The sequence below is a fragment of the Corapipo altera genome, unplaced genomic scaffold, assembly GCF_003945725.1.
Source record: "Corapipo altera isolate COAL_440 unplaced genomic scaffold, ASM394572v1 98, whole genome shotgun sequence".
NCBI classification, from domain to species: domain Eukaryota; kingdom Metazoa; phylum Chordata; class Aves; order Passeriformes; family Pipridae; genus Corapipo; species Corapipo altera.
Genome location: NW_020884914.1, coordinates 1856327 through 1871712, shown reverse-complemented (window position 1 = coordinate 1871712; position 15386 = coordinate 1856327). Strand labels below are relative to the sequence as shown.

Below are 15386 nucleotides of genomic sequence, written 5' to 3'. Positions count from 1 at the left end.
TTAATACCTCAGAGAAATATTTTTATTTAATGGTTTCTTAATGCTAGTGTACTAATATTACAGTGAAATATGTTGAATTCCCTGCTACTTTGACTTGACTGATTACAAGAAAGGAAACATATTGTCACCTATCATAATCATCCCACCTAAAATGTAATTCTTTTTCCATATTTACATAATGTGCTGGTAGTCAGCAAACTCCTTAATTGTGCTGATGTTTATAACCAGTTTTTTAACAAGCTTATGATAATCATGCTTTCATCCCAGGGATTCATCTTTATACCCAGACCTTTCAAAAATTTAGTGGTAAATTTAGGTATTACTACACCAAAGAAACTGTGGTATTTCTATTAAGTGCGAGTCAGATTGACAGGCAATTTTAGACTTAAATAAATAGGTTTTTCCATTTAAGCAAAATGAGAGAACAGCTCTGTCTCTGTTTTCTTGATACAATTTGAAATAGTGTAACTTGCAGTCCGAGGCCTCTGCTAAATTCAGCTGTAGGAGTTTGATTGATTTGTTAGTAACTGTGCATGGAAAGCAAGGAGATGAATTACCGTAGGAAGAACAACTCGAGCTGCCAGCCCCAAGCTGGAGAGGAGTCACCAGGGCAGCAGAGAATAGGCTTCCAAATGTTTCAGTAAAGGGAACAGGAGAAAAAGATCAGTAGCTGATTAATCATGTTGCTAGTGTGTTCAGGGACATGGGCTAATAGAGAACCACATGTTAGGAAAATATGTTTCGAGGGAAGGCCAACAGAGAAATCAGAGGAATGCACCCACTGGCAATGTTGTGTAGAGAGTTAGAAGGAAATAGGAAGAAAAGAGAAGCAGATGAGAAGACAACTCATGAAGGATCCAATGAAAACCACACAAATAATATTTTTCAAAGGTCATAGCAATAAAGGAAGAATAAAATAAGCAGGAAAATGAAAAAATAGCTCCCTGACATTGTGTTTTCTTGTGAATAGCTATCGTAGGTGTTGGAGGGTTGCTTGTAAATGACAAAAAGGCAGAGTCATCCGTGTCCTCAAATCATCATGTGTAAATTGAATAAACACTGAAAATCTGCTCTGACAATGGAGTTTCTACCTTTGGCATTGGAATTTCCTAAGCCATTACTTGTCAGCTAACTTCTGGAGGCCTTTCCTTCAGGCTGGTTTCCCCTGTTCCACAAATATGAACCAGGAATTTAGAAGGCAGTAAATACCACCAAATGCAGGCAGAAATGGCAGCCAGACATAGGGAAGAGACCCTTCAGCACATTATATACAGGAAAATTGTTGTCAGGATGATTTATTAGTAATTGTAGCTATTAACATTTTTTAAATGTTCAGTAATTCCTTCAATACACCTTGTAAATTAACCTTAATAAATATGTGGTAGGAAGCAGCTTATCCTGGTAATGGATATTTAATAGCATACAATAGCTGTAATTTACCAACATAACTTCTCAGCATAGTTTAACTCCTAATCAGCCCTAGGGACACAGCTAACCCTACAGATAGTTATTTGTTTTCAAAAAGGGTACTGTGAGAAAACAGGCATGAATTTGGTTTTGCAGATTTCTGTCAGGACAAGTTACGTGTGTGAGAACAACTAGCAAATGGCAAACAGAAGAGGATAAATATATTTTCATTTTAATCTACTGCATTTATCATCTCCAAATTCACAAGTACAACTTTGAATTTTTTTTTCCCTTTCATGCAATTTAAAAACATATCATTACTTAATTTTACTGTGTGGGCAGATTTGGACTAATGTGAATTAGAGGAGACAAGTTTCCCAGCAATTCTGTTTCTCTAGCAGAGTTACAGTGCTCTAGACCAACTCTGAGTGGGGAACTGGCATGAGGCTGACATATGATGATGTACTAGAGTCTGAAAGGAAGCTGTAATTTCAGAGAGAGAGATTCCTTCGGGTATCTTGCCCTCATCCCCCAAATACCTTCAAATCTGATGATGCTTGAGCTTCACTTCCCAAAATCTCTCTTGATGATTCTGCTTATGCAGGGTAACCTCCAAAGCCAACTGGAGGTCTCCAGGAGAGAGGATGTGTTCAGAAGTAGGAGGTGTTTGGGGTAGTGCAGGTACTGAAGAAATTGTTCTAGCCATCTACAGTTACCCATGAAGCTCATATTCAGAAGTTTCTTTCTAAGCACACTTTTTTCAACTTATTTTAACTTGTTTAAACAGTCTATTGCAAAGCCTTTGTTCCTGGTGACATTTTAGTTCTTACTAAAGAAACAGACATCATGTAATTACATCACTGCTATTAATTATTAGACCTTTCACTTTTCCTGTGATTGCTACCATTTTTGGGCATGCTGTTTTAGCAACAGTGACACATCAGAAGAGAAGATGCTTTGAATGAAGTGGATAGCAGCCAAATTGAGCTTCCAGGTGCTGCTGGTTTTTTCTAGTATTGCAAGGCCAAAATATTTCAAATATATTTACTATGCAAACCCACTTAACCAATAAGCAAAGTAATAATTTTTGTCAGATTGCTTAGTAATATTACTTTATTTTTGTTTGATTCTATTTCTAGCTCCTTTAGCTATCTTTTTTGTGATGGTGTGTCTTCCACCTTAGTACTCCTACGTTTCAAAGATGCATTTCCATTGTGGTGATTTTACTTGTAATCTTCCTCTCTTTCTTTGTCTCTCACTCTCCCCTCCCCTTCCCTTTTTTCTGTGATTATTTTTCTGGCCATGCTTTGCCAGCTGTGCACAACCATTCCATTTCTGAACTGTCCATTCCATTTAAAAACACATCAATGGCAGCACATTCACTTTTGCCTTTTCTCTGCCTCATGTCAGCGAGATTCTCTTTTTGTTGCAATTACTGAGGAGTCTAAAATAAAGTTTTCAGCCTCACACCATTATAATCATTCCCTGCCTACACTGCTTGTTACTTTGGTGTAGCTCTCTGTGATTCAGGTTTTTCCCAGAAAGCATGAAGGAAAACATTCCTTCTGCCAGCTCATTTCAAGGTTCAGGGGAACTGTCTCACCCTTAAAGAACACAGGGGTACATTCAAACAGTGTGAGGTACATTTTCAAAATGGTACTTAGGAATCACACATCTCATTAGCAAATAATTGAGATTCATTGGCACAACTCATTCGCTCCTTGAAAATGTTCCCCTGTAACACCTATATTTTACTGAAGTTAAAAGAGGACAAACAGTGTTAGAGAGCATCTTACTTTTCAGTGAAGCATATGTATGTGCCTGGAAGCGTTACCCAGCTTTAATCCTTGGGTAAATGCTCTGCCTGCCCCATTTCTGCCACCATTGGGCATGGAGTTGGTGTGGATTCCTAATCTTGGGTCAGGAAGGCATGTTGGGGAAAAGCGTAGCTCTTCTGCCCTATACTCAGCTGTACACAAAAGGATTTGTCCATTTTTATTGCTCTGCCTGGCCCACAGCAGAAAATTAGGAAAAGTTTGAGGCTTGGAAAAGATAGGGAGCTTTCTATTGCAAAACCTGAAAACCAAACAGAAGTCCTGAGAAATTTTTCCAGGAAAGAAATGGCCTTAAATATTAAAAAGGCTCACTGAATAGTGCTCTCTCATGAAGCTCTTTTTCTGTGTCTGAGCTCCTTCTGTTACTGAGGTTCTTCTAAAGCAATCAGAGTCAAATACTCCCACCTCTAGTATCAGGTACAGTTCTGTTGACATCCACAGTTATTTCATATTGACCAGGATGCTGTAGTGCAAGATTTGGTTTGCTGCATTTGTAACTAGTTCAGTGGTGGGAAATTTCCATTTTCTACCTGAGACTGCAATGGAAGCACGGACTCTCCCAGCACAACCTGCTTGGTGCTCACACAGAGTGGGCTCAACTCACAGGCAGCAGCCCAAGGGTTCTCAGATTCTGTTCTCACATTCATTCTGGACCATGTTTCTCTCCTTTTGGCACAGCTAGGTATCAATTCCCAAGTACAGCTTGAGCAGGTTCTTTGTCAATTCTGGTGTCTGTTGTATCACCCCAGAGAAATCACTTATGCATGTTGCTGGAGAGTCTTGGCTCGAACAGAGATGGGTTTCTAAGCTGGTGTCATCATAAAGGAAAAAATAGCAGCCTTGATTCTTGATACTATGTACAGAAATATTGCAGAATGACGACAAAGATGTGCTAAACAAGAGTTTTTGCTTTTCCTTGGTAGGATGAGTGACTGTATGGGGGAGGTGTTCTATGAGTTTTTCCATTGGGAAAGGCTCTTAGGCTCATATCATTATACTTTTATACATCACTTGGTCTTAGCCAAACTAAAAAGATACATTCTTTGGAATTCCATGGGTGTGTTCTAGCACAGTGTTCCTTTATCTAAGATCAGGTTATCTTGGTTATGAAACTGAGTGTGTCAATGTGTGACCAACCTTTCCCCTCCCCATTAATACATGTTGTGTAAAATCTGCATTTTTTCTAAAATTTAACTTTCATCTTTTCAGCTTCAAACTCAGTTCAGTTTTTTTCTTACAAATTGTTTAATAAGATTCAGCATTAAACAATATGCTACCTTTTCTGAAATAAAAAACAAACCCTTCTGGCTGTCAGGAAAGGGGAGAGTGAGAAGTATAGTTTTTTATGTGTGCTTATTCACAGACCAAGACTGCAGATGATGGCAACATGCTTCAACCAAACCAGATTTTAAGAGCACAACTGTTGGATTCACTTTGGAACAGGCAGTTTATAAACTTACCAGGGTATCTCTCCTCTTTATTCTTCTACTCTTTTCTCTTAAATTTGTTTTCTTTGTAAACTGTTTACCTAATTTCTCTTTATGTTAAAAGGAAAGTTCTGACAAAAATCCACGTACTTTAGTAGTTCTCTGTTGTATGATAGTCTGTGGGCATGTTTCTAGGGCAGGTCCACAGGCACTCTTTCAGATAACCTCTTTCTTTCTGAACCACCAAACTACTTCTAAAATGAAGCTTAATTGCTTAAGTCTGGCTGCTGCTTTATGTACTTAGATGGAAGGATGTGAAAATACTTGCTGCTTAAAAGCAAGAAGTGCCCCAGCTGACTGACCTTTGCTCCTGGTGAATCTTTTCTCTTCCTATCAAAAGAGGAGAAAAGCAAACCTAGCAGCCTTCCCAGCCATTATTAATGACTTCCACAGAGGGGTAGGGGAAGCTGTGAAGATGAAAACACATGGGACACAAAGTGCTGCAAGCACAGGTGGGTTATGGCCCCAGTCCTCCCAGCAGGGACTGACCCACTGATGCCATTCACCCTCCTGGCAGCCTCTACACTGCACATGGTGATCTCCTCCACAAGGGCAGCTACTTCAGCTCTGCTTCAGCTCCTGCTTGTCAGTGGCACGCTACAGTCAGGTAGCTGCTATTCTAAAAAAGCAAAGATGCTTTAATTTTTAAACCCCTGCTAAATAATTCATAAGAGCTTAAGAAGTACTTGACCAGATCAGGAAATGGTGAGCCATCCCCACCTATTCTAGACTAGAAATTATCCACAATAGTACAGGTTGAAAGGAGAGGAAATCCCTGCTGCTCTTTTGGAATCTGTTATTGGGAAACATATACTTTGTGTTGGAGAGATGTGTGTCAGTGTCAAAGTACCTACAGTTGTATGCTGAGTGTTGGTTCCTGAGTTAAGAAAAGTGTTTTGTGGATTTTGCATTATTTTTAGAAAAATTACCTTGTTTCACAGGTAGACAGATTGGTTATCAGTTCCCCTAAGCTGAATACAAACAAACTAGGAACACAAAAAATAGACCCTTCTGCTGTGTCAGTGGTCAGAGGTTGATTCACAGTTTTGATCAGGCAGTGACTGTGTGGGAGAGGGATTTGTCTGCAGTGTGTTTGCACTGCTGATCTGCAGCTTCAGTGTGGCTCTGTCACCACTCCCTCCAAGAGCCCTGGAAGCCTTCAAGCTCTGTGCTCCCACGAGCAAATATCCCACCCTGAATCACAGAGCAGTGCTGTTTATCTAAGTGAATATTGGCTTTTACAATTCCTAGCAGAACTTATTTCCTGAGTTATGGTTACATTACCTTTTGGTACATAACTTTACAAAAGCTTTCAAGTAGCTGGACTTTAACAAAGATATAACAATATAACACCCTACAATATGGCTGGTTTTGAAGTTATAAAGAGTTTTCCTTCTTTACTGGAGAAATGGATGGACAGGAGGAACAGTATTGTTGGAGCTAAAGCTTTTTTTGGTAGAATGTTCTATGCTTATGTGCTTGAATTAATGGCTGCATTTTTTTATAATCACCCTTCTTTTTATCAGTTGAATTAGGAAAAGCACAAAAATATCACATATGTTACTTTATGGGCATCTCTTGTATTTTGCCATATATATATATATATGTATTTATGTAGTGTTTTTCCAGCTAACACAGAATCAACACTTCTGCTCCAACAGAGCCCAAATCTGAAAAATCTTGTTGTCACCTTGTTTACCACCTGCACTCCCTAAAGGTGCATTAAAAAAGGAGTCCTTTGGAATTGTGGTTTTGTTAATGCATAGTAACTGCTTCAAGCAAGACATTAATATTTTCTTTTTCATGTCGTTTTTAAAGAAAAGCACAGAACAGCAAGGTGCTACAACTTGTTAAAGATACACCGGTGTTTTAGTGTGTTTTGATATCACCACAGCTGAAAAGCAGAAGCTCGGATATAATGCTTGTTTCATTGAAATTTCCTCAGAAAAAAAAGAAAGAAAACATTAATTTATAATTAAGAGAAGGCTGTGACAAGTTTTAAGTGCTTTTAAGAATTATTTTTTCTTTTTTGAATGAAAGAATTTATGTCAGTAAAGAATCATATCTTATGCTCACGGCTATAGAGGGGTTTTACTGGCTGCATAGGTCCAGAGGTGTGAAACAGGCCAGAGTTCATGGGCCTGATGCCAAAAGCAAACGTAATCCTGCAAATTCTTGTGATTAGAGTACTTCCCATACATATCCCTCTACCACAATAAGGGGTTCTTCTTGGAAATATGTATCAAAGAGTGTCATTGCAGTGCTGCTCCTTTCTGTGCTGCTCCAACCAAAGCAAGGTAGAACAAACTATTCTCAAGATTCCCAAGGAGCAGAAATTACCTCCCTGGCCAGTCCATATTGTTACATCCCAAAGGGAATGTGTGAAGTAGAACAACTGGCCTGGTGTTCCCCCCCAGAAAGGACAAACATGAAACACCTACTGGGGATCTCTAGGAGGTGGAGTTAGGGAGGCAGAACACTCAGCTCTCCAAGGAAGGAAAAGCCAACTGCTGCAGTAAACCTATATTTACTATAGTGAGAAATATTAATCAGAATTAAATAAATCCCCCAAAAGTTACCATCTAATTAAAAACAACCCTCCCCTGTCACTAGTCTAGTGGATAATTATACAATTAGAAATGTTGGAAATATCATTACTAGAATTAGATTAGGGAAATTTCACTTAATAGAATAAGAGTGTCCCTGGGGACAGTGGCTAGGGGTATCTGGGTGGGGACCCTGTCCCTGCTCCATGTCCCTCCAAACACTGCTGGGCACCAGGGGAGAGCCCCATGGGCAGGGCTGGGGTTCCATCCCCACACACATTGCATGGCTTTACTCCAGGGCATGAATTGGATTTGCTAGCATGGGTGTCTTGTGAGAAATAGTGCACTGCCACTCTACAAATCTGAGTCAAGTATTCTCTATATTTAGTAGGTTAAGTATAGTAGTAAAGTCAACAGGGAAATCTTAAGCTCTGCTGTGGAGAGCAGAGCCATCAAGAAGCAACAGAGCTGTGCACATAAAATGGCATTATACTCGCCTATTGGACCTTCATCTCATTTGCTCAGCTACCCAAATTTACAGTAAAACCCCAATGTTTCCTCTCTTTGTTCATATGATCTTGTTATTGAAAATGTTCCTTGACAAATGTTCTATTGAGCAAATCTGTTCATCCATAGGATGCTGGAGCACCTGCCAGTGACCCTGTGAGCAACCTCTGCTCATGTGCCTCTGTCACAGAAATAAGATTGAGAAGGGCTCTGGCTGAGAACTCAGGATATTATTGATTTCCTTGATGACAGAGGCAATCAGGATGTTTGTGCAGTGTGTGTATTTGACAAATAAGGGACACAGGGGTATTTAAGTTGCAGCAGCAGAGAGACTCCATCTGCTTTACAAATTTCATAACATTGATACAGAAGGTGCACAAACTGCTCCCCAAATGCTATTAGCTGCCAAGCATAGCTATCTTAAGTGATGGTAGAAGACTTACAATCCACATAAATTATCAAGGTCATATATTTTATAGGTGACAGAAATAAATGGCAAATTTCCTCAGATTTGGTTTTGATGCCCGTTTGAGGATGATATTTATCTAGTGGGCTATAGCTATTTCAGTCTGAGAGTTCTTCACAGAAAGGACTGTAAAATAATTTCCAAATAGCTGTTTTGCATTCTTGCTTTTCTGAAAGATACATCAGATAATCAGTGTGCTCCCCGAGAGAGGTCAGTGCATCTTAGCAACCAGAAACTTCAGCACTCGTAACAGTTCTAATACTGCTCCTCGGTATCACTCAGAAAAGTTTGTTCAGGCTTCACAGAACTTCTGAAACAAAATGTCCAGACTGATATCAATTTCTGAGAAAGCAAGTTCTCTCCTATGTCTGTTCTGAGAGCCAAACTGGGCTTTTGGAGGGCTTGGTGGGAAATACATCTCTTCTGAGCAAATAGTTGATTGATGCATGTGGCAGTTTTCTGAAGCATTTCTTTCTCTAGCAATATTCACACCTGGGTTCTTTGCCCTTGTTTCTGCACCCTGAGCTGTGTGTTACCATTAACGTGCTGTCACAGCTAATGCACAAGGACTGTAATTACCTGGTTCCCCTCATTCAATTTTCAAATACTTGCATTCTGCCACAATTGAAGTTCTCACCTGTTCATCTTTTCACTTCTATTATAATTCATCTCAGCAGAGAGAAAAAAAGACAAAGTAAAATTCTGTTCGCATCCTTGTATGTTTTCTTGCAACTCTTATTGCAACCAAAGCCTTTTTCAGGCTCCCACTCTTTGCCAGTCTCTTATTTGTCCTGCTGTGATGCACTTTCCCAACTGTTTGGGGGTCCATAGAGTAAAATGGTCCATGAAATTCTGAGGTTTTCAGAGGGGTTTTTTTGTTTGTGTGTTTAGTTTAGTTTAGTTTAGTTTAGTTTTGTTTTATAAGAGCAACACTGGGGAGAGGAGAAAGTGATGAGGATGAGGGCAGGTCACCTGTGCTTCAAAGGGCAAAATTATTTCTGAAGTTCCATCCTTATCAGTTACTCACCTACTGTACTCCCCAGTCCAGACAATGCTCTAAAGGCAAATATAGGGTTGTACAGGGATGGCAGGACAAAACCTTGTATATTGATGGCAGAGTCACCCTTTTCCTGATGGGTCCAACCCAGCACTCCCCAATTAGTGCATGTTTCCATCCCAAGGACCTGTGGGTTAGGGCAGCACCCTCTGTTGGACTTCATCTCTGTGCCAAGGAGTTACCTTTTAGTGGCAGAAACTGAACCTCCACTTTATCAGTGGGAACCCCTGTAGTGTAAAGCACAGAAAAAAATGAGACTGTAGATGAAACACTAACTTTGGACCTGCTTTTGACATCAGGACATCAATCACAAGGTGTCCACAAGAATTGCACCTTCCAGCACTGCTTCCTGTCTTTCACTTATATTATTTTGCCCTTTTCTTTATCACTTTCCAGTACATGCAAATCCTGTGTGTGTTCCCACAGGTGCTTTATGTGCTGCATACTGTCACAAGTTCTTGTACAAAATACCTTCAGGACTGAGCCTATCACACTATCATTGATTTATTCTGCTTTGTTGAGTCATTTCCCTTTTTAAAAATAGAATATTGCTTTGTTCTTTTTTCTTTTTCCGAACTCTACCTAATGAGGTTATTTTTTGTGATGAGAATCCTGCTATTATAAGGAAGACAGCAGCAAATCAGCTTAACCCTAGTGAGCTGTGTTCATCCTTGCCTAATTGTGAACTTCTGATCTTATTTAGCTTCTCTACATTGCAGACTCTCTCTGGCAATCCCATCAAGCTTTGATTCAACGGCAGATGATTTTTTATTTGTTTCTTGGAAGAGTTTTGGGAGCTCTGGGTTCAGGTTGTTGAGAGGGCTGAGTTTTATCGCTCAGAAAGCACTGACATTGTCCTTTGACAAGTTTCTTTTGTCTCCTGTCTAGTGAATCATATGACACAGGCACTCTTGGCAGACAAAATGCTGTCAAAGGTGGACTTGCACTTAAATGCTGATAAAATGTCTGGGCAAGCAACTAGATTGTGTTTTGAGCTGTTTCACTCAAAAAAGAGAGGTTCTAAAAGATTTCTGAACCCAGAGGGACTCATCAATAACCCTATTGCATCATGCTTGCTAACCAGGAGTGTCAAATTTACTGCTGCTCAGCAATGTGCATTTACTATTCCTTTTCTCCATCAGCAAGAATGGAGAATCAGTCCCTCCTGTTAGGCAGACAAATAAAAAGGCTGTTGAACTGCATAAAAGTGATATTTACATTTCCTTGTGTTTTGTGCTTCTAGAGTGCATTGCATCAAAGTAAGGAGTGTGAGGAGAATGGTGTTGGGACGATAATGAAGAGGGTCTTTAAGTGGGATGGTCAGTAAATGTGTTGGATTCATGATACCAACAAAGAGAAATGTTTCTATCTACACCTACTGCTTTATCTTTCTCTTTAGATCAATAAACTCACTCTAGTTGCTTTATTCTGCTTTGGACTGTACAACTGAATTATGTCCTGTGCTTCCCTCTGTCTCCCAATGCATAATGCAGAGGATTCTCCATGTTGTTAAAGGAAATTCAGCCTCATTGAATTCTCAGGTGATTTGCATTGCCAGCACCCAGTCTCGGTGCCTTGCATCTCCATTCTTTTCATTCCTCACTCTTTTTCCACCTGAGTTTTGTACAATGACCTACATCTTCCCTTACACAGACAAAAAGAGATGGAGGCTTTCTACAATTTTGTCTTCATCCTGCTTTGATTTTTTACTTTCTCTTGATCCTTTTTCAGGCCCTATAAGCACTCTTTTGTAACACAGACAGTTATTCTCTCTGCTGAAGGCAGCTGTCCATCTTCTGCATATTGACCAAATAGCATCTGCTGCCTGTTTCATGCTGATTAATGTCTGCACAAGAGATGTTGCATCTTTAAAGCTGCTGGTTACCTGTAATGATATTGTCAATGCAGTTAACTTCAAAGTGCAAATAAAGGAAAAAAAGAGGGTCAAGTAATCATTGCTAGGCACTTAGTAGGATGAAACAAGTAGGTTTAGGAAAGTATTTTTAAGGTTGCAGTATCAGTAGCACTCATACAGATCTGTTGTAAAAGTCCATGTCTATGGTTCTGAACTTTTTCCTGAATTGCTAAAAGTACTTCATAGCTGGTTGTATTTGAAAAGGTGATTCTAAAACATCCAATGTTTTTGCCTCAGTGTTTATATCAAATACATGATATCCAACTTGCAGTATAAATCAAAAGTTGTTGGGGTTTTTTTATGCACTAGACCTCCACGAGCTGTAAACAAGCTGGTTTTATCTGCCTCAGTGGTTGCAGTAGTTTGTTGTGGCAGACTGGAGTCCACGTCACCGTAACTTGTGCAGTACTAACTCCTGCAGGCAGGTTTGGGGGCTCGTTGCACTCAAACAGGCATCTGAAGCCTACTTATTCTGTTAGAAGGAATTTATTTCTGTGTTCGCTGACAATTGCATTGGGATTCAGTGTAAGGTCCAATTTAAGTTGAAACTGCCTCACCCCATCTCACACACTGGAGAATGAGGGATACAAGGAAAGCAGAAAAGGAGAGGCTTCCTTCTGCTTCCTCCATCTCTAGAGAAAACAGTGGGCAGTTCCCCAGCTATTGCTTCACCTCCCGTTTGGAAAAGCACCCAGAAGGATCAGCTCACACAGCTGTAACTATTGATATCACCCCTTTTCCCAGCACGGGGGGAACAGCTGGGACTGTGCACCAGGAGTTTCACCCAAAATGTAAGTGGGGGAGCCACAGCTGCAGTGAGGTGTCCTGGCTTCTGTCAGGGTGGCCCGTTCTTCTGAGGGCTGACGGTGCTGTCCCCCCCCACTGCTCTTCCCTCGCCCTTCCCAGAGTCCCCTCCCTCCTGGGAACCGCTGAGCAAAGGCTGCTGTGCCTTTGGGAGCCGTGGCAAGGCTGTCACTGTCCCACAGATGTCTCTGGGAGCTCTTCAGCCCTTTTTTCTGCTGCCACCAGAAGAGTCATCCTCAGTGTTTGCCATTGCAGTGCTGTGTTTGCTGTGGTAAATGCTGGGGGCTGTGCTGGTGAGCACAGTGTGCTAAGGGCACATGCTGGCCATCATTTTCCATTGCCCTAAATCTTGTGAAGTTGGTGTACCCGTGCAAAATGGATGTCAGATACTGATCTAGCAGCATTTTGCACCCAGGTCTTGTTGTTTTGCTGCGTGGTGGGATAATTTATCAACCTATATCTGAAGTACCTTCTTCCCTGGAGGCACATATTTGAATTCAGCTGCTTAGAACGTTAAATGCTTTCACTAATAGGAATGATCAAAATGTGTAACTCCCCAAGATATTTTATTTTGTAAAATGGTTAGTGTGTGTGTAATGTGACTAATTACCTATGAGATTTCAGATGCACGTTTAATGGTCACAAAGAGAATTTGTTTACCTTAGAATAATTTTGATTCTGCACTAAAATACTATCCTTTCATTCTGTATTTAATTCTTTCAGTACTGTGCTTAGAATCCTATTTCCCACTAGCAGCCAGCCAGATTCTGACCCAGAGAAGGACATAAATGCTGATGGCAGGACTAGCATGTCACGTGAAATGGAACTTTTGTGTAACTTGTTAGGAATTAGTAGTTGAGGGAAAAAAATTTTTAATTATTTCCTCTGCTCTTAATGTTTGTGAAACATTTTCTTGGCTCACCCAATAGTGGTCTCAGGAAAACTGGCTATGTAGAGAAGATATTAAAAAAAGTCAAAGCTGTTAGTGTAAGAAAAAATATTTCTTGAAAATGTTAAAATGGCCCATGTGGAATCATCTTCTCATAAAAAATTTGGAGCACATCAGCTTGGTATTCCTACGCCTATTGTGCCATACTGGGAGAGTTTCATGTGCCTGACCAGAGAACACTGGCATATATTCTTATTTGTATATATTTTTCTGTCTCCATCTTTCTATTGTTCTAAATAATATATTCCATACAAGAGGAATTAAGCAACATACTTCTCAACTCTGACATTTTTCCTCTTATGGTTCAAAAATAAGTATAGACTGGTATTCCACAAAAGTACACACTGAATCATTCTCATTAATTAAGCATTGCTTTTACATCCACTTCAAATTACTTTAATAATAGTCTTGAGATTATCTGTTTTTGTTAAGCTGAAATATATGAGCAGCTGTGTTACTCCTACAGCTTTTGCCAAGTTGCAGGAATGCAACACCTATGTGCAGCATCAGGGTCCTGGCAGAGCAGATGGAATTGCCCATCCATGCAGTTCTTGTGCCTGACTGCACAATTAATATTCACATCAGTATTTGTTTTGTTGTTACACGATCGTTCTCAGTAAGCAAATACTTTGGGCAGGTTGGTAAGAATAGCAGGGCTGGGTCCTTTTTGGCTTTTTTTCATTGAAGAGCCTGAAGTTGGTGGTATTAGTCATCTGCTTAGTCAAGCATGTGCCTAAACACCTTGCAAAACTGAAGCTGTAGCGTGGACACCACCATAAAAGTCCTCCTGAGTGTAGACAGGAGTGGGAATACCAGCCCAGCCTGCCTGACCTTCGGAGCTTCTGTATCAGCAGCAAAGAGCTGCTGCTCACTCAGAGCCAGAGCTGTCCTGGAGTGCCTCAGATCTTCTTTCACCCTGAGAGCAACTGTGACAACAAAAACAGCAGCAACACTGCTGGGGCAGCTGCTTTCCCCATGTCCACCAAGAAAATACCTTTTTTTAGGATTGTCACCATGCTGGTGACAGTCCCAGCACTACTCATCCTGACAAATGCAGCTCCCTCTCTGCTGATGCTGCAGTTTTTTCCAGAGCAGGCAGGGGCCAGATATCTTCTTAAGACAGTTTTCCATGTGCGTCCCACCTTGTGTTCTGATCCAGCTACTGGCTCCCAGCCACTTCTTTTGTCTCTGATATCAATCTTCTGTGTGATCAGCAGGTTTAGCTACTGCAGCAAATCCCACTTTACCACACCAGCAGGGCTTGAGCTGGTCCCAGTGGTTGACAAACCTGAGGTGACAGGGACTCAGAAGATTGGGCTCACTGTGGAACAGACTTTCAGATGCTGATCATCTTTGAGGCCCACTTGCAGACCTTTCATAAAGCTTTCTTACTATAGCTGAAGTTTATATAATACACCCAACATAATCACTGAAACGTGCTCAGTTTCTATGGTGACTGGTGCTGGTAGAGAACTCTGAGACAGATGAATTGGAGAACAAAAGAGCGCAGGAAGCCAAGAGCCCCAAGTTCACTGTGCAGAGCTAATTTGTCTGTGGAATGTTTAAATAACAGAATAAGAAAAGCTACAGGAAAAAGTAAAACAAATGTAACTAACAACAGATCTCATGTGGTTCTAGCACACCTAACCTGTGTTGTTCCCATGTTCATTTATTTCCTTCAGGTTGAAAATAGCTGCTCAGCCTCAAGGGTGCAATAGAGAAGTTTGCAGCTGAACTGGAACTGAACAGCCCCTGGAAAGGGGTCTGAGTTCAAAATCAGTATTGCCAAGTGTTAGTGGGATTATCTGTGGGATCACTGGAAATTCTTGGAAGGCAAAACGTGATATAAGAGAGGTATGGGAGAGCAATAAGCAAAGCAATAAAACCATAAGGGAGAAAGAGGTCAAGCAGCCTTGTACCAAGTCTAGTTAACACTTGCTCTTTCACTCTTGTCTCACTGTTCCTTTTACCAATATTTAAGTGAATAAGTATCACAGATGTAAAAAGAAAAAGGAGCTTTTCAAGTAGCAGGGAAGTCAAAACCACTCTAGATTTGCTAAGAAAATGGAATGTGCTTTAAGCAGGAGTAAAACAATACCTGTGTACAATTTCCACGCTGCTGCAGTTAGTGCCAGCAGTCAGACTTTCTGTGGTTTGAGCAACATTTTGAAATACTTTCTTTCACTTTCCTTACCTGAAATCACTGGTGTTTCCTATAGTACCACTGCTGTGATAGTCACTATGCTCTTTGGGAAGAATTATGTGCTTGTCTAACTTCCCACTATTTAGGTTCAAAAAAGTGCATTTCCTCAACCTCTGTAGAGCAAGATTTGCAGCTCCTGTAACAAAGCAAGGGGAGGATGGGCTGGAGTTCACTGACCACAGCCCTGCAGCCTGACACTCTGCAGCAGCT

The 15386-nt window shown here is 40.6% G+C and overlaps 1 protein-coding gene across 2 annotated transcripts in view; it reads right to left on the bottom strand.

Moving 5' to 3' along the window:
* The window catches only part of SHISA9 (shisa family member 9), a 174510-nt gene that overhangs the window by 46094 nt on the left and 113030 nt on the right, over positions 1–15386 (bottom strand). The window lies entirely within an intron of this gene.